The sequence below is a fragment of the Sphaerodactylus townsendi genome, linkage group LG06, assembly GCF_021028975.2.
Source record: "Sphaerodactylus townsendi isolate TG3544 linkage group LG06, MPM_Stown_v2.3, whole genome shotgun sequence".
NCBI classification, from domain to species: domain Eukaryota; kingdom Metazoa; phylum Chordata; class Lepidosauria; order Squamata; family Sphaerodactylidae; genus Sphaerodactylus; species Sphaerodactylus townsendi.
Genome location: NC_059430.1, coordinates 16,298,387 through 16,316,997, shown reverse-complemented (window position 1 = coordinate 16,316,997; position 18,611 = coordinate 16,298,387).

Below are 18,611 nucleotides of genomic sequence, written 5' to 3'. Positions count from 1 at the left end.
TGCAGCCGTCCTGACGCTGCTGCTCTTGCGCCTCCTCAGCACGCATCATTCCTGGCGCTCCTCAAAACGGCGCCTTTTGATGCTATGCAGATGCAGATGGTCATATCATGAGGAAAACCGGGAGCGCGCCAGAAATGATGTGCGCTGAGAGTAGCACGCAGCAAAGGGTGGTCGATGGTAAGTGGGGAATCGACCATAGAGACTCAGGTTCATTCTGCACTGGCCAATAAACACGGGTGTAGGATGCTAAAAAAACATTTGGGGGGGGGGAATTTCCCACAGATCCTGCCCCTAAAATTAGTCTGTCCCCTGCTATTTTCCCCAAACTGGGTTTTTTGACAATCGCACTACTAGCGAGCCTTTTCAAAAATCCTGGGTTGCAGACGCTTGCGAGCCAACGGCAGGTACTTTATTCACCTCTGTTTTCCTTTTAAAAAATTTTTTGTGGCTTATATCTGCATAGCTACGCAGATGCAGATGGTCATATCATGAGACATCAGCATGGCTGGGGGGGGGGTCATTTGTGCATGCCTGCGTAGCTACGCATCAGTAGGAGGTAAATTAAAAACATAGCTATGTCTCCATGCGAAGATGCAACAGTTTTTGTGGACTCCAATCACTGCCTGCACGGATGCACGGTGAGCACAATAACAGGAAAATGGGTTATTTTATCGTGACTGCAACTTTATCCTATACATTTGCAGAGCGGAAGGGGCCTTAGATTCTTCGCTGTAATTGTGGGTTTATTTGTGAGTAAATTTACCCATATGTTAGAGAAAATATGAGAGGGAGAGAGGGGTGAGAGAACAGCCAAAAATGACAGAGGGCCTTTCCCCATTCTCAAGGATCCCCCCATGCCGTGCGCCCGTGCGGCGTCATCAAAAGGCACCATTTACAAGAGCGCCAGGGATGCCGTGCGCTGAGGGGGCACGAGAGGGGCAGCATCGGGGCGGCTGCACTGTCGCCGCCCCTGTCGTGGGGAGTGCCCCGGGACCCCGCGCTACTTGAGGAGAGTAGTGCAAGGCTTAAGGTAAGTGGGGAAAGGCCCAGAAAATAAAGGGGCCAGAATGAGAAAAAAATGGCCCAGGGGAAAGTTGAGCTAGAGCCAGAGGTGTGAAAAACAGCAGTGGGAAAAATAGAACGTTTTTAAAATGATTGCATAGTGAGAGAAGATGGCTCGAAATTGTTTTAGTCAAAAGAATTGTTATAAAAAGAGTTTCGGGAGGGGGGGACCTGTTTTCATGCTGGAAATAAAATATTTCCAAATCCAAAGGTGGGGGGGGGGTGGGGTAAAGCATTGTGGAACTTCACAGAGGAAACATTTTATTTCCTGCCCGGAAACATTTTAAAAGCTGTGTGTGGAAAGGACCATTCTCAGTAGTGGTCAGTGTTATAAAGGGCGTGGGTCCTGACCTGAATGGCCTAGGCCAGTGATGACGAACCTTTTTGAGACCGAGTGCCCAAATTGCAACCCAAACCCCAGTTATTTATCGCAAAGTGCCAACCTGGCTATTTAACCTGAATGCTGAGATTTTAGTTTAGAAAAAAACGATTGGCTCCCTCTTCCTCCACCCCACCCACTCGAGCAGGGGCCAGCCTGCTCTAGCCTCTAGCAAGTCCTGTATGCACCTCTCTGTGCCTCTCTAGCATCTCTGCCTCCTCTGCGCCTCCCCCCCAGGCAGCAGCCACCTGGAGCACAGGCACCAGGCCCGCCAGCAGAGTCCTCCTTCCTCACCGCAGTACGTGCATGTCGTGCTCAGTGGCCCAGGCCAGCCTAGATGTGTGTGTGTGTGGGGGGGGGGGGTGATTTTCTGCCCCCCACATGACGAACTCTGTGTGTGCGTGCCCACAGAGAGGGCTCCGAGTGCCACCTCTGGCACCCGTGCCATAGGTTCGCCATCACTGGCCTAGGCTAACCTGATCTCATCAGATCTCAGAAGCTAACCATGTTCATCCCTGGTTAGTGGTTGGATGGGAGACCACAAGGAAGTCCAGGGTTCCTACACATAGGCTTAGCTAATGGCCAAGCAAGTACCCTTCCTGAATGCGCTTGGAAAACCACAAAGGGCTGCTGGGAAGTCAGCCAAGCTGGAAGCTTGGAGAACACTTTTTATTACCTGGCCACATCAAGGGGCTCCAGGTCAACCTCTCCCACTGTTGTGGGAGTCGAGAAGTGCCATCAAGTTGCAGCCAGTTTACAGTGACCTCATAGAGTTTTCAAAGCAAGAGACATTCAGAGGTGTTTTGCCATTGCCTGCCTCTGCATAATGAACCCTGGACTTCCTCGACTGGTTTCCCGTCCAAATATTCACCAGGGTAGGCCCTGCTTAGCTTTGGAGATTTGGCGAGATCAGGCTAGCCTTGGCCTTACAGATTGGGGACACATCAACCCACCAAGTTTGGATGTGAGCCTGTTTGTCGTCATCCTCGTTCTTAGACATTTCACCAGGGTGTGTTCCTTTCATCCCTACGCAGGTCGAATTCGTGCGGCGTTCTTTTGGCTGCCTGAACAGAGGCGACAGCTCAAGCGTTGACTTTCGCGGGCTCCTCCTGCAGTCTGGGAAGCCGAATGTTCATTCTAGGTCATAGCAAAACAAAGCTCTCGTCTCAGCTCCCTCCCACGTCTGTCCTTTCGCAGCCCCCAGTGAGTCATGACAGTTATTTACTTCTTGAGGAGTATTGTTTGATGTCATTCCCTGGGTTTTTAATTCCCATTGCTAATTCCGCATGCATTTAATCAATTTTTGTAACTCCTTTCATTCATTTATTTATTTTTTTGTCTGTAGGCCTTTTTTTCCATATCTTTCTTTTCTCGCATTCCCCCGCCCCCACCATTTACTGTCTATTCCCTTTTGGCTGTTCTATTTGTCTTTTTTAAAAATCTGGGGAGCCAACGAGGAAAATGGGATGCTGTGTGGGTTGCCGAGAAAACAGTGACTTGAGGGGGGGGGGGGCATGCCAGATCTGTTATGGGAATATTATATTTTCTTTTAAGAGCAGTGCATGATGTAAATCTTGGGACACATTGCCGTGTTCATTAGGTTGGATCCTATCGGCTGTGAACAGAAACAAAATTCACAAACGTGGTTATTTCCTGCTTTTGTCTCTGGTACCTTCCCTGTAGGAGTAGAACCTGAGTGGCTCCAGGATATCATGGACTACAATCCCCATCAGCCCCTGCCAGCATGGCCAATTGGCTGATGGGAATTGTAGTCCATGAACATCTGGAGTGCCATAGGTTTGCCACCACTGGACCTCCCTACCCAACTGTTCCTGGAGAACACAGTGGGCTGTAGCAGAGGGCTACAGCTCGAAGAGGGAACTGGCAAAATGCCAGTAGTGCACACGCACACAGGTGACCACCCATTCATTTCTTCCTTTCACCAAAGGAGACCAAAGGAGAGGGATGGATTTCTGCTGAATTCCCTCAAAGTTGCAGCACAAACTATTTCCAAAGATTCTTTTTTTTCACCTTCAGGAATAGTTTATCAGTGATGGAGGAGAAGAGAGAAACATGGAAAACATGTCATTCGTGGCTAGGTTTGTGAGCTCCAGATTGGGGAACCTGGAGATGTTGGGGTTGGAGCCAGAGGAGGCTGGGATTTGGGGAGAGGAAGGACTTCAGTGGGGTCTACTGCCATAGTCTACCTCAGGGGTCTTCAAACTATGGCCCTTCAGATGTTCATGGACTACAATTCCCATCAGCCCCTGCCAGCATGGCCAAGTGGTAGGACTCATGGGAATTGTAGTCTATGAACATCTGGGGGGCCATAGTTTGAAGACCCCTGGTCTACCTTCTACAGCAGCCATTTTCTCCAGGTGAGCTGATCTCTGTCATCTGGGGATCAGTTGTGATAGTGGGAGGTCTCCAGCCATCACCTGGAGGTTGGCAACCATATTCATGACTCAAAGAACCCAACCAATTATCATTCTTGAGTTTTACACAGATGAGTATTGTGGGGAGAATTTTTTCAAGGCTCTAGTCCAGATCAATCATGGATCTTATTTGAGGGAACCTTATATTTGAGGCACTCCCCTGAAAACATTGGTGGGAGTTGTCAGAGTTGTGATTCTTGAGGTGAAGAAGAAGAAGAAGAAGAAGAAGAAGAAGAAGGAGGAGGAGGAGGAGGAGGAGGAGGAGGAGGAGGAGGAGGAGAAGGAGGAGGAGGAGAAGGAGAAGGAGGAGGAGAAGGAGAAGGAGAAGGAGGAGGAGAAGGAGAAGAAGGAGAAGAAGGAGAAGAAGGAGGAGGAGGAGGAGAAGAAGGAGGAGGAGAAGGAGAAGAAGGAGAAGAAGAAGGAGGAGGAGGAGGAGGAGGAGGAGGAGGAGGAGAAGGAGAAGGAGAAGAAAGGAGGAGGAGGAGGAGATGGATTTATATCCCCCCTTTCTCTCCTGCAGGAGACTCAAAGGGGCTTACGATCTCCTTGTCCTTCCCCCCTCACAACAAACACCCTGTGAGGTAGTTGGGGTTGAGAGAGCTCCAAGAAGCTGTGACTAGCCCAAGGTCAGTACCCCTTATCCAGTCTGAAGCAGTTTAACAACTGGGGGGTAAGGTTACTTACAATCACCGGGCCGCCTCCTTTGGTTGAAAACCCCTGGGAGATGGAGGGCTATGCCCTGATATCACTTCTAGCCATCTAAGCACAAGTGGCATTACTGCATTCCAAGAGACTCTAGGATACCCCTGAACCAGAGGTGGGATCCAGCAGGTTCTCACAGGTTCCCGAGAGTAGGTTACTAATTATTTGCGTGTGCCGAGAGGGGGTTACTAACTGGGGATTTTGCCACGTGATTTTTAGTTCCTCTAAAGTTAAACTCTCCTCTCCAGCAGTAGCAGCGCAAGAGGGGCTTAAAGCAGTTCTATGCAGGAGGTGCACTGCAAGTGTGCTAAGTGGCAGCCTGCGCCTGCGTGCATTCGTTTCCCGCCCAAGGACCGGCGCAGCAGCTGCGTCCTTGCCACAGCCCCGCCCAGGAATGCCCCGCCCCCAGAATGCCCGGCCACGCCCCTGTCGTGCCCCACCCAGCCCCATTGGCACTACGCCACTGTTTGAATCCCACCACCATGGGAACCTGTTACTAAAATTTTTGGATCCCACCACTGCCCTGAACTATAGAGTTTCAGGGGAAACTTAGAACATCCCACAACGAGGTGACATAATGCCTGGTTACACTGCTGGAAGTGACATTTTAGCAACATGGGATGCTGTTTCAGCCCCCCTCCCCCACTATCTTCCCCCAACCCCTCTCCTAAGCAGTAATCAAGGCTGAGAAGTTGCTTGCCAAAATGAGCAACTTGGCCTCCCTAACTGGAGAAGGCATCATACCTCTCGTGCACCTGCGTGAAAATTCATGCACAGGAGAACTAAGGGAGCATTCGTTGCACAATCTTCGTTCTCAAACATCCCAGCTGCTGGCTGGAGAGAAAGCAGAGCAGATGTTAATAGCTGGACTGCAGCAGCTGAATAAGATCTGATTTTGTTTCTTCTCTGCTTACCAGTATTAGACACTTGGGCAAGCCCAAGAGCTCCTGCCTTTTAGTTCTTGCGCTATCATAGCCTAGAGCTAGGTGGGAGATCTCACAAAGGAAGAAAAAGACCAGCTCTTTATTCACAAGCCTTCTTCTTCTTCTTCTTCTTCTTCTTCTTCTTCTTCTTCTTCTTCTTCTTCTTCTTCTTCTTCTTCTTCTTCTTCTTCTTCTTCTTCTTCTCCTCCTCCTCCTCCTCCTCCTCCTCCTCCTCCTCCTCCTCCTCCTCCTCCTCCTCCTCCTTTTCTTCTTCTTCTTCTCTTTCTCTTCTTCTTCTTCTTCTTCTTCTTCTTCTTTTCTTCTTCTTCTCTTCTTCTTCTTCTTCTTCTTCTTCTTCTTCTTCTTCTTCTTCTTTCTCTTCCTCTTCCTCTTCCTCTTCTGTTATATCTTCAGTATGTTGTAAGTTGAGAAAAGCAGGATGCCATTAATTAAACAAATCAATTAAAATAAATAGACTTTCAAGTATTAAGAACTGCTCATAGGACAAATATTTTTTTCCAGAACATCTTTAGGAGAACCATATATAACCTCCCTTTGCCTATAAATAAATGGATAATTGAGTATAGTGAAGAACAGACATTAATGTGGCCTTTCGCAGGTGAAGTGGAATCATTGGTTATTTGCAAAGTCAGTAGGTGGGGAGGTATCAGAATAGGGATATTTCAAGCATGCCTTTATTTTCATCATTGTCTATCAAAAATCATTCTTGAAAATGGCTTTGGCTCATTCCGCACATGCAGAATAATGCACTTTCAAACTGCTTTCAGTGCTCTTTGAAGCTGTGCGGAATAGCAAAATCCACTTGCAAACAGTTGTGAAAGTGGTTTGAAAACGCATTATTTTGCGTGTGCGGAAGGGGCCTTTGAAAAAGTGCTAGGCACTTCCACAGAAAGTCTTAGGATGTAGCAGGGCGAGATACTGGAATTTTTTTTTTTAAATTATTAAATTTGTATTACTATAAATAAACAGGATTTGTTCCCCGCTCCTCCACATGAAGCCTTCTGGGGGATCTAGGGCCAGTTATGGTCCTCTTAGAAGTCTTTCAGCCCCACATACCTCATAAGTCATCTGTGGCGGGAAGAGGAGGCGAAAGGAGTTTGTAAGCCACTTTGAGGCCGTTTCCGCACAGGCAAAAAAAGCGAGTAAAACGATAGTAAAAACAGTGTTATGGGCGGAGACTTCACACAGCCACCACTGCAGAAACGACACTGCAGCAATGCAGCAACGCTCCAGCGGCCCACAGCGGTGTATTCAAAAATGGCTAAACTAGCGAGTCTTTTCAACAACGGAGCTCTGCAGCAAGCGTCGTGTGAAGTGCCTGCCCAGAATTGGTGTCGCAGAGTCCTCCCCACAATGGCAGCCCACACTGGCCAATCCTGGCGCCAAACTCCCGTGACATCTACCCTGGGAAAAAGGAATGCCGTTTGCGAAATGCAGCAGTGCGAAGCACCACGGTTCAGCCGATGCGCCACCTGTCCACAGAACGGCCGGCCACGCGAACACTCCGTTGCTGCAGCATTGCCAATATCACTGATGGCACAACACTGTGATTGGCTGTGCAGAAACGGCCTGAGATTCTGTCAAGGTAGAGAAAAGCAGGGTATAAATCCAAATTCTTTTTCTTTTTACTTAATTTATTTAAAACTGTCATTTCACTTTTCCCAGTGGAAAAGGCTGCTTTGGAAGGTAGGTTTTCTGGCCATATACTCTATTGCTCCCTAAACTTCACTCTCTCAAGCACCAGTCTCAAATATCCTGGTATTTCCAAACCCGGAGTTGGCAACTCTAGTCCAGGATGAAATTGTTACCACGCTGCCTGGGTAACTTTTATTCTCCTAGATCAACCAGCTCTCAGCAGTGCAGAGGAACAGAAACGGGACCCAACACAGCGAGAATAGTGAAAAGAAAAATGAGTTTATTCAGATGCTGACCTACGTGTCAGCACCTCCACACCACGGCAACTGCAGCTGCCTAGCAGCTTTACAACAACTTTTATACCCTTTCTCCCGCCCGGGAGTCCGGGGGAATACAGGACAGCCTACAACCATTCATTTACAGATACACGGGAACCAATTAGAGTCCAGAGGGCAGTCCCTTCTTGAATTTCGTGGCGGAGACGGGGCGAGGCGATGATGTAGGCACAGGCGGGAAAAACACAAAAGAGTCCTTTGGGTGCTTGGGGCCAAGAAACGAAACCTAAGGACAACGGCACCCTTATCTGCCTGCTGGTGAGATTAAGGCAGATGGAGGCGCTTCTTCCGGGGTCCCTTTTGTCAACGTCCATTCAGGGTTTTACAAATGAAAGGTACATGCCCAGGTGGAGCAGGGGTGGATTCCTGCCTTGAGCGAAGAAGGTTCCATGCAGACACAAATACAAGATACAACAGTAATTTCTACATTCTATCTAATGCAGCTTGTTCCTATCTAACTTAGAAAGCAATAAAACGTAAGTTCACCTTTATTAACAACAAGATCAGAAATGGAATAATTCATTTCTGACTCCGCTATCAAAATGAAGGTCTGCTCAAGGCTTTACAGAGAACATTCGTGTCAACTGAGAAGGGCATCCGTTTGATGTATGTGAGAGACCATGGAAGAACTGGGCAAGCTTTGTGCCAAAGGATTAGGCTCCGTGATACAAGTGTGTGGCATTCTTCTACGCTTGGATTGGAATAATTAATATGGTACCCTTGTGTGGCAAACTGTGACGTGAAGGCATTCTTGCTGCCTGTCCTTCCACCACTGGAGCCTCAGAGGAAAGAAATCACAGAAGGAGGGAGAGAGCGGCTGGAACAAACAACCTACACGGCACGCCTGGGCGGTAGACGCGCAGCTCTGTGAAGCTCACCGCATGGTGACCTTCGTATGTGTTCATGTTTGCCTCGGAAGATAAAAAACAGTATGCAATTGCTCAGGAATGAAAACACGGGTATCGTTCGAACTGATGAAAGCAGAAACGGCCGCGAGAGAGAGAGGGAGAAATGTAAACTGGGGCTGGGATTCTAGGGTCACGGCTGTACCTTAAGGAAACAAATAAGAAAGGCTGAACATGAGGTTTTCATCATGCTCCAACGTACTCTTTTAAAGCCAGATCTTGCAGAGTTGATTTGGTCAGCGGTGGGGGAAAGATTGTGCTTTTTTGAAGACATGTTGAGCGGCATAGAAACCACTGCCATGCGAGTCTGTGGTAGCAAAACAAAAAGGATCCAGCGGCACCTTAAAGACAAACAGCACTTATTTCCTCATGAGCTTTCACGAGTCTGTTTTTAACATAAACCTCAGTTGAAAATCCTGCACTCTCTGGAGATTCTCATGGGACTGTTAGTCCTATGCAAATAAACACCTCCATTGTTGAAGTACTTTTTAAAAAAAAATTGGTGTATCTTTGTGACTGTCTGACAAATGTTAATGGCTGCTCATCAGTTCATTTCTCAGAGGTATATTTATACCCAACCTTATTATAGTTGGAGTCTTCTACCACTATTGTTTAATTATCTGATCCCAAGTCCAGACCCTTCTGAGATGCAAACTTTCCCTTCTTGGAGGTTTCCCAGATCTCTCCCAAATTCATCTTGAATGTTTACTTTTGGCACCTCTAAATGTATTTTTTTAATTCTCTCAGCATTGAGGTTCCATCAAGCCAATGTAGGTTCCATCTAGCCTCTGATGGACTTCTCCTCACGGACATGTTAAATCCTACCTGACAACCACTGTGAAACCATTCATATCTGATGTTCCTCAGGCAAAAAAGAAGAGTTTGGATTTATACTCTGCCTTTCTCTCCTGTAAGGAGACTCAAAGTGGCTAACTAACACCTTTCCCCACTTCTCACCATAACAGACACTTGGTGAGGTTGGTGCGGCTGAAAGAGTTCTGAAGAACTGTGACCGGCCCAGATCACCCAGCAGCAGAGGTGGGATCCAGCAGGTTCTCACCAGTTCCCGAGAGTGGGTTACTAATTATTTGTGTCTGCCAAGAGGGGGTTACTAATTGGGTCTGCTGTTCTGTTAGAAATTCCATTAGGTCCAAAAATCATAAAGTCCTGTTGTTTCCTATGTGGCTGGTTAGCGAAGGTAGAAAACGGGATAATTCTCCCTGTTGGGCTGTTTTAAAAACTTGTTTTAGAAATATGGTAAAGTTCCTTGTCTAAGGAAAGTATCCTTCTTTTGATTTCTAGAAACAAAATTAAGTATTTGAAAGTATTAAGTATTTAACAGGCAGTCAATTAGAGGAGAAGTAGTTGTTTCTGTTGGCAGTAGACGATAGGACTTGCTATAATGAGTTTAAATTATGGACAGAAAGATACCAGCTGGAAATTATGAACTTTTTTTTTACAGTAAGAGTTTTTTACAGTAACAGAGAAATTATTAATGCCCCGCCCCCAGAATGCCCAGCCACGCCTCCGTTGTGTCCCACCCCGCCCCATTGGCACTACGCCACTGTTAGAATCCCACCATCATGGGAACCTGTTATGAAAATTTTGGGATCCCACCACTGCCCAGCAGGCTTCATGTGGAGGAGCAAGAAAACAAATCTAGTTCACCAGATACGAGTCCACCATTCACATGAAGGGCTGAGGTTTTGCTGAAGTGCGAAGTATAAGGCATCCCCCGAAAGTCAGACGTAGCAAAGTTTTTGTTTGAAAGTATGCCCGACGAACAGAACACAGAAAAATAAGACATCCCCTGAAAATAAGACATAGCACATTTTTGGGAGCAAAAATTAATGTAAGACACTGTCTTATTTTCAGGGAAACACGGTATATATGCATACACACACACAAACTACACACACACACACACACATATATATGCATACACACAAACTATACACACACACACATATATATACATTGTGTGTGTGTGTGTGTATACACATATACATATATACATATACACATACATATATATGTTTGTATGTGTCATATGTGATGATGATGATGATGTGTGATGTGTGTGACCAGTGATGATGATAGTAGTGTGTGTGTGATAAATGAAGTGGTGATCATTTGATTCTGATAAGAGAAGCCAGTGAGCTTCGGGGTGATGTGTATTCAACTCCAGGCTGACTCCTCTTATGCAAATACAGCCAATTTCCTCTTTTATTTCATTTCTGGAGCCTCAATCTGTGATCTCTGATAAGGTTCCCAAGGATACCGCCTTTCCTTCGCAAATGGGGAGGGAAGGGAGCGGAGGAGGGGGGAGCTGGGTGGGGGTCTAGGTGATGGAGACGTGTAACTTGCAGAGAGCCCCAGCGAATGAATAATTTACAACCAGCTTGGAGATGTGCAGCAAAACAAGGAGATAAGAGACACCAGAGGGTCTTCTCTCTGCATTCAGAGTGGCATCTTCCAGTGACAGGTGACCTCCAAGGTCAAGGGCATGCTGGGAAATGGAACCAAGAGTGGCAAAAAAGGGCAGCGCATCCCAGAAGGAAGTCATGATTCGGTCTGTGTCAAATGGAAACTTGATCTCTTCCCCTCCTCTTAGCCCCCCCCCCCCCGCCCCGCAACGCCCCGGTTCATTTTTCATAGAGAAAACTGAAGCTGAATTTTGTTGTCTTTCCATGCAGTTGCTGTAAATAAGAGGGAGAGTCACAGGAGTCAGTGGACGTGTATACACATGCACAACAGGAGATAGGCATCAGACCTTTGGGCCCACAGCTTGGTGTCGGCATACATACATGATGAATTGGCTTTGTTTGCAGTCTCCAGCGCAGATGAATACGGATTGTGTTGGATAAATATCATGGGTCATCTCTTCTTTTCTTTGAAGTTTCCATAATTTCCATGAAGCTCCATGGTTCATAGCAACCATGAAATGGCCATTATGTTTTTAAAACCATACTTTGCCATTAGTGTTTTCTCAACCATGTTTGAAGTTTTTGGGGTTTTGTAATAGACATCATTCGATTCCACTCCCTAGGGTGCAAGGCGGGAAGTTTTGGCTGCGTGCTGTCTATGGTGACTGCCCCAAAAATATGGTTCACCTGGGGATAAGGAGAGAGACCTGGAAGCTGGCACCTTTACCCAGAAAACACTGCAGAGCCCTTGTTTATCCTTGTTATTCTCCCGTGAGAAAGCCAACGTGTTATAGTGGTTAACAGCGGTGGACTCTATCTGAAGAATCGGAATTGATTCCTCAGCCCTTCATGTGAATGGTGGACTCTTATCCCGTTTTCTACCTTCGCTAACCAGCCACGTTGGAAACAACAGGACTTTATGATTTTTGGACCTAATGGAATTTCTAACTGAAAAGCAGACCCAATTAGTAACCCCCTCTTGGCACACAAATAATTAGTAACCCACTCTCGGGAACTGGTGAGAACCTGCTGGATCCCACCTCTGCCACTAGGTCTTTGGAGGCAACACACACAGCTCAGTGCTGGACTGGCCAGCCTGCAGGTCAGAGAGGGAAGGAAGGAGAGGGTTTTTTTTCTTTTAAGGCGGCCAGCCGGACAACCCGAAAAATGCCACAAAAAATCATCATGTTTTGAAATCCAATTTCTGGACTTCCTTTTATTGCCACCTTTTGGGGGAGGTGTGAACCCTGCCCCCAAGTACCAACAAGGGTTTTTTTTCCTGGTGTGGATTTACCAGAGAAAAGGACGTTCACAAAGGCCCAGTGGTGGGATCCAAAAATTTTAGTAACAGGTTCCCATGGTGGTGGCGTAGTGCCAATGGGGCTGGGCGGGGCACGAACGGGCTGGGCAGGGCATTCCAGGGGCGGGGCATTCCTGGGCAGGGCTATGGCAAGGATGCAGCCGCTGCACCGGTCCTTGGGCGGGAAATGAATGCATGCAGGCGCAGGCTGCCATGCACGCCGGTGCAGCTCCTGCTAGACTGCTTCAAGTTCTGCGTGCTACTGCTGAGAGGAGGGGCGTAACTAAGGCAAAAACCACGTGGCAAAATCACCAATTAGTAACCCCCTCTCGGCACACACAAATAATTAGTAACCTATTCTCGGGAACCTGTGAGAACCTGCTGGATCCCACCTCTGGTTCCGCCCACCAGCACATGCAGAAGAGCTGAATGGAAGAGTTCCCAAGCAAGAGGAAGCTGGTCAGTTGTGGAACACATCATGAACATAAAAGGTGAAATTTCTGTAGGGGAGACAGCATCCCAGTGAGACTTACTTGGGGATCATTTCATCACTCTGAGATTAAGATTTAGAAGAAGAAGAAGAGTTTGGATTTATACCCTCCACCTTTCTCTCCTGCAAGGAGACTCAAACTCCTTTCCCTTTCCTCTCCCCACAACAGACATCTTGTGAGGTAGGTAGAGCTGAGAAAGTTCTGAGAGAACTGTGACTAGCCCAAGGTCACCCAGCAGGAATATAGGAGTGCGGAAACACATCTGGTTCACCAGATAAGCCTCTGCCATTCAGATGGAGGAGTAGAGATCATCAAACCTGGTTCTCCAGATTAGACTCCACCTGCACTTAACCACTGCTGGCTCTCCTCAAAACGGCAGCCATCGGAACTGGGGACCATCACATAACATTGGGCGGTTTGCAAGCCAAGCATCCTCCAAGATCAGAGGCACCATTTTTGGAATGGATACTCCCTGCAGACTAGGAGTGCCATTTTCCCTGCTGGGGTTTGGAAATTCCCCAAACCCACAGGCGTTTCCCTGCTGCTGCTCAGCGGGTATTTATTTATTAAATTTGTAGGCCATCTCATCCCCAAAGGGTATGTCAGCAGTGTCCCATTTTGCTCCTGAAAGTGACATCAGAATTTCACAGGGGGATGATGACAATGTTCTGCTCAAATGCTAGAGCTCCCCTGGAATCCGCCACCAACGTACTGATGTCACTTCCAGGCACATACATTATGTTTTGGGATAGGGTCCGCATTACCAGTTAGTCCTCTTGCCAGTTGCCGTCCGAGGGTGGGAACCTCCTGAGTGGACCCTCTCCCAACAACCACACAACACTTCTGCTGGGATAAATCAATTGGCCATAGCCATTTTATTACACAAAAACAGAAGCGTGAGGCCTAGCATGGGTCTTGATTTGATAGTGTCTCCCGCGGGCAGATGCCCCATGCCACAGGTAGCCTAACTCTGCATGAGGGGCCTTGCCAAGATTAGGATTTTCCTGGCAAGAGGTGTTCCCCATTGGCCGTTTCCAGCAGGGCAGTTGCCTCTTGCCGCTGTCAGCCACTTGAAAGGGGGAGAAGAGATAGCTCCCTAGCTCCCTTCCCTTGGCCCTTTGTAATCAATACCCATGTGCTAACCACCACTGGCTATGACAAGAAAACATGCATTAACAACTGGTAAAGATAGGGAGAGGTGGGCGGGCAAATCGTGGGCCGCAGTGGTGGGATCCAAAAATTTTAGTAACAGGTTCCCATGGTGGTGGGATTCAAACAGTGGTGTAGCGCCAGTGGGGCTGGGCGGGGCATGACGGGGGCATGGCCGGGCATGATGGGGGCGGGGCTGTGGCAAGGAAGCAGCCGCAGTGCCAGTCCTTGGGCGGGAAACAAATGCACGCAGGCGCAGGCTGCCACGCACGCTGGTGCACCTCCTGCTAGACTGCTTCAAGTTCTGCGCGCTACTGCTGAGAGGAGGGGCGTAACTAAGGCAAAAATCACGTGGCAAAATCACCCATTAGTCACCCCCTCTCGGCACACACAAATCATTAGCAACCTACTCTCGGGAACCTGTGAGAACCTGCTGGATCCCACCTCTGGTTGGCTGGCCAAAGCACATGGCTGGCACAAAGGAGGGCTTGGTCCTTTAAAGGCTCAGGCCAGCCCTCCCACTTATAGTGACGTTTGCCCTGGCCTGACATGGCCAGGGTTCTGCTTCCGCCCTTACCTGGGCAGTAGCAGCCAGCTCAGCTCCACCCACCCACCCCGAGCGGCAACTGCAACTCGTGGTGATTCACAGCTGTCTTTCTTCTGATACACCTCCTGCTGAAGTGAGGTGAAGTGAAACCCGGATGGGTTATTTGTTTTGGGGAAATCGTGCTTTGGGGAAGAAGGAAATGGGCACCAGGAAACACGTTGGCAAGCATGATGGATGGGCACCATGTTGGGGATTGCCGCTGTGAGCACAGGTGTAACCCGGTTCCTCATCTTTCAGTTTAAAGTGTGGAAAAAGGAAGCACCAGCGTAATGCATTGCTACTGATCTTGGGAAGCCGGCTCATGATCCAATTTTTGCAATGTTCCGTTTGGGGAAAAAAAATGGGAATGGTGATAATTGGACCCAAAAAAGGAGGAAATAAAACGATCCGTTGAAAATTGGAATTTGGAATCACTACAAAGGGGAGTGGGGAGAGAAACTTGTTCTTTACACCCACCATGCTCATGTCTACGCCAGCTTGCTTCTTTCACCAATAACTGGGGATGCTTATCACAGTCACTCTCTTGGCAACGGAGTTCTTTGACGGCAGTCACTTTTGGAAATACAACAAAAGAGAGATGATTCCCACCCACAACATTCACATGTCCCCATTCGCTGACACCAAAACCATGTTTAAACCAACATGGGGCACTTGGGGAAATGTAGAGATGACCCCATGCATTTAACAGTTTACATCAAAACGGCACCATCGTTTCGCCCCTTAATGTGTTCAGATCTTTGGGACTTCGTCTGAAACGGAATAGTTTCACAAAGTGCTGTGATCTTTCGCCCCGGGAGACCTCGTTGACGCCGCATGGAGAATATGTTTCGTTCTCTCCGGCTCTCTCTTTTCCCCTTTATTAAGATGGCTTTGAAACTGGGCTCTCTCTTTAAAAAAAATCTTACAGAACTCACAAGTGGATACCTCCCTGGGCTTGCAACTTTCCAAAAACTTCCATTGCTTCAATTCAGTGAAAAGGTCACACTGAAGAAAGGCACATAAGCAGCGACATCACAAGCCAAGTTTCACACAACGATGGGGAGGGGAACAAAGGCAGCCCCTTTCTTCCCAAATCTCTTTCTTCCCAAGTCCTTCTTCTTTCATACTGGCTGTTTGAAAAGCGATCTGAGGAAAAACCCAAAATCCCCCATGCGCAGACTTTTCAAGACTTGGATACCTGTGAGTGCTCATATTTATCCGGATCTTGTTTGGGTGGACAGTATGCGATTAAAGAGGTTTAGAAGTCCAACTGGCATTGATGCTGCTTCCAAACACTCCCCAAACTTTGCTGGCATGAAACATTATTAAGTGGTAAGGATGCCAGCCTCCAGGCAGTGCCTGGAGCTCTCCCATTATTACAGTTGATCTCTACACAATCCAGATCAGTTCCCTTGAGAAAATGGCTGTTTTGGAGGGTGGATTCTTTTGTATTATACCCTGCTGAGGCCCCTCCCACCCTCAAATCCCTGTCTCACTGGGTTCCGCCTCCCAAATCTCTTGGTGTTTCCCAATCCAGAACAGCAACCCTATTAAATGACCAGGGAGAGGACAGAATCTAGTGGTCACGTGAAGGAGCTACCCAGCTCTCCATTTCTGGTTCCCCGTGTACTTTGGTCTCATTATGAGAAGACAAGACTCACTGGAAAAGACAATAAGGCTAGGAAAAGTTGAAGGCAGCAGCAGCAGAAGAGCCAGTATGAGATGGATTGACTCTGTAGAGGAAGCCACGGCCTTCAGTTTGCAAGACCTGAGCAAGGCTGAATGACATATTTTTTGGGAAGACATTAATCCACAGGGTTGTCGTGAGTCAGAAGTGACTTAATAGCACTTCACACCCACAAACATCCACAATTTGAAAGAATCAGCCTCTTTGAAAGAACCAGCCTCTTAATTCAAAGCCTGGCTGAACAGAAATATTTGCGCCTGGTGCCTTAAATGAATGCAGTGTATACCTGGCCAGTCTCAAACAGAAGGGCATTCCACAAATGAGATGCCATTACTGAAAAAGCCCTGTCTTCAGTTGCCAACCTTATTTTAGCTCACTGTTCCTCCAAGAAGCTCAGGGTAGTGTCAGACTTTTCCAACTTCCAGGTGGTAGCTGAAAATCTCTTGGTCTTACAACTGATCTCCAGGTGACTGAGATCAGTTCATCTGGAGAAAATGGCTGCTTAGCATTTTTCTGGCATTCCACCCCACTGAAGTCGCTCCCCTCCCAAACCCCATCTTCCTCAGGGTCCACCACAAAATCTCCAGGTATTTCCTAAATCAGCTGGCGAGCTTAGGTAGCATAAATGGTATCCCCCTGCTTGATCTTATCCTCAGGACAATTCTGTAAACTAGCTTAGGTATTGAGTCAGCCAGTGACCATTGTGGACCAGACTTGACTGGTTATTAAGTTAGGCTGACCAGACGTCCCACTTTTGGTGGGACAGTCCCGCCTTCAAACAATTTGTCCCGTGTCCCGCGGGTTATTTCAATTGTCCCGATTTTTGGAAGGCTGCCGCACTGCCTTCTGGGGTGCAAGGCAGTGCGGCAGCCTCCCGCGTGTGCGGCCGCAGGAGCACAGCCTTCTGGGGCCCTGCCGTTTCCCACCCTGTGACAGGGCGGGAAATGGCAGCGCCCCAGAAGGCAGTGTGCTCCTGTGGCTGTGCGTGCGGCCGGCCGCCTACCCATCCGTCCCAGTTCACAAAGGTGACCATCTGGTCACCTTATATTAGGTTGACACTGGCTATTCTGTACATTGCTATTCTGTGTTATTCTGTGCATTTCTGTTGCTATTCTGTTGCTATTCTGTGCATTGCACCGGTTGTACTGGAGAACACTTGTCAATGCCCATGGAGCATTTTTGAGCATTCAAGAGAGATCCTCAAATGTTCAAGCATACCTGATCCCACACTTTGGCCCAGTGTCCACACTACCATTTGATGGATGGCAAGAGAGAAACGAGAAGAAATAAGTGTTCTGCCTTGGGTTGCAACATCACTTCTGGTGCAAACAGGAAGTGGCATTAATACATCAGGATGACACTGTGGTGTGCGCCCAAAACTCTATGGCAAAGCCATAAAGTTTAAGGGTCATACTACAGAATCATCCTGATGTGCTGACATTGCTCTGGAAGTGGCATTGCATTGTCAGGGGACACCAAACAGATATGCCTCCATCTCCAAACTTTCCTGTCAGTTGCCACCTTCATGCTGGCAACCTATTAATTGCTACCCTTGAGCTGGGGATATTTGTTCCTTGATAATTAAAAGCCAAAATGCCTATTCAGACTAACCTAAATCTTCAGTTTCACCCTCAAACTTTATAATATCTGTAATTCTGAATTCAAAATTGGTCCTAAGAATTTGTCTCAGCTTTAATGTATAATCTTTAGTGGCTCTCATCTGCTCTGGCAAGCATCAGCTTTGATATCCTGTCAGCAGTCAGCTGTCAAATTTGACAAATGCCACTAGATACTAAAATAGGATGCCTCACCTCTCCGCCACGATCCTAGGTCAAACGCAGATATCAAATAACTGACAAATAACGGGGAGAACCATGTATGTGGAGAATTCTTTCCCCGAAACTCACAGAGCAGAATGTTCAGGGGAAATCAAATTCTTTTCAGCACAAAAAGATGCAAAGGTATTTACACACGCACACACACACACACACACACACACACACACACACACACACACACACACACACACAGCTATAATACATATATATGGCTCTATTAGGATTAAACAGTTAAAACCCCAATTTAAAACTTTCTGAGGCCCATTTCGCACATGCAGAATAATGCACTTTCAAACTGCTTTCAGTGCTCTTTGAAGCTGTGCGGAATGGCAAAATCCACTTGCAAACAGTTGTGAAAGTGGTTTGAAAATGCATTATTTTGCGAGTGCGGAAGGGGCCTAAGGGAAGTTTTAAATTGGGGTTTTAACTGTTTAATCCTAATAGAGGCATATATATGTATTATAGCTGTATTTTGTTATGTTTTAAACTGTGCTCTACTTATTTATATTTATATGTTGTGCACCACCCAGAGCCCTTCCGGGGAGGGCGGTGTATATATATTTTTTTGGGGAGGGCGAGGACGGTGTGTGTGTGTGTATGTATGTATGTATGTATGTATGTATGTATGTATGTATGTATGTATGTATGTATATGTGTGTGTGTGTGTGTGTGTGTGTATAATTATATATATACGTGTGTATATATATATATGTATATATATATGTATATATATATAT